This window comes from Elephas maximus, chromosome 18, assembly GCF_024166365.1.
Source record: "Elephas maximus indicus isolate mEleMax1 chromosome 18, mEleMax1 primary haplotype, whole genome shotgun sequence".
NCBI lineage: Eukaryota > Metazoa > Chordata > Mammalia > Proboscidea > Elephantidae > Elephas > Elephas maximus.
Window position 1 is genome coordinate 59,855,265 of NC_064836.1, and position 1,559 is coordinate 59,856,823.

The following is a 1,559-nucleotide window of genomic DNA, read 5'->3' on the forward strand; positions in this document are numbered from 1 at the left end:
TATCGGGAATGCAGAGAGCCTGGCTGGGATGGGAGGAGGAGAGGGGAATACTTTAACCATATCAGTTACATCTCAGAAGAAGGAACAGTTTCACCCTCTTGGTTACAATTGTTAGAATTTAGGGGAGATTTAAGAAAATTCTGGCTTAGTGGGAAAGATGTTGTGTTCAGTTGAGGCATGCTGGCATTGAGTGGGACAGAAAAGAAATTTACCATGAACACAGACGTATAGGACTCCACCTTCTAGTGTGGCTTCAGGCAGAGATACAAGACTAGCACACTCTGAGCGCCTTCAGCTTGAGCATGGGGCGAGGCCTTCATCGTGGGTAGTAATGGGAATAGAGACTGGGTGTGTAAAAAGAAGTCGGGTTTATCACAAAGTCAAAAAAATTCTAAATCTTTTTCTTTGTAAAACTGACCAATTAAGCTTTAAATTCATTTTTCTTCCCACATATTGAAAAATATTTCAGGTCCAGTCAATGTTCATTTGAGTCATAAAAATGCAACCCCAAGCTTTTCTTCCCTGGCTGCCTGAGGATCAGCCACCATCATGAATGACACAGTGACTATCCAGACTGGGAAGTTCATGACCAAACGACTATTCCAGCAGAAAACAATGGTCATTGATGTCTTTCACCCTGGGAAGGCAACAGTACCTGAGACAGAAATTCGGGAAAAACTAACCAAAATATACAAGACTACACCAGATGTCATCTTTGTGTTTGGATTCAGAGCCCATTTTGGTGGTAGCAAGACTACTGGCTTGGCATGATTTACAATTCCTTGGATTACATAAAGAAAATGAACCCAAACACAGGCTTGCAAGACATAACCTGTATAAGAAGAAAAAGACCTCAAGGAAACAGCACAGAACAGAATAAAGAAAGGCAGGGGACTGCAAAGGCCAACACTGGTACTGGCAACAAGTGAGTTGGAGATGGGATAACAGGAATAAAGGTTCTGCAGTGACTTGATCTGTGATGGTTGTGTGAATTTTTCACCAGAGGATGAATAAACTATAAAAACTTAAAAAAAAAAAAGCAACCTCAAGATGGAACTGAGTCTTTACGTTGGTCTCTTATTTCCTGTGTGTCTCAGATGCTCACAACAGTGTTGTTGCTTTCTTAAGCACAGAGCAGCAGCAGAAACATTTACATATGTTTCTTCCTTGCAAATAATAAGCAGCCTTAAATCCTATTTCTCCCCTGTCTCCTACTGCCTTCCAAACACCAAGGAAAAAAAAAAAAAAAAAAAAAGGAACAAAAATAGAAGGGCTCCCTTCAATACCCAATTTCTGTGTCCAGATGAATACCAAAAAAGTTGATGTGATAGTTGGCTAAAGATGAACATAAAGTCAATAAGCAGAGAGATCAATAAACAATATGGTCAAATTCATTCCGTGGAATATTTTTATTGCACCATATTGAATTAATAGAAATGCCTTTGGTACAAATGCAAAATTATTTATGAAACAATAAAAAATCTGCTCTTAAGCAGAAAAAAGCGCTACATATGATTTCAGTGAAAAAGAGAAACAGATGTTACACATACTTAAAAAAA

The 1,559-nt window shown here is 38.7% G+C and overlaps 1 pseudogene; it reads left to right on the forward strand.

The window, feature by feature from the left end:
- The first annotated feature begins 549 nt into the window (after positions 1 to 549).
- On the forward strand, positions 550 to 929 carry LOC126061478 (40S ribosomal protein S24-like; annotated as a pseudogene).
- The last annotated feature ends 630 nt before the right edge of the window (positions 930 to 1,559 follow it).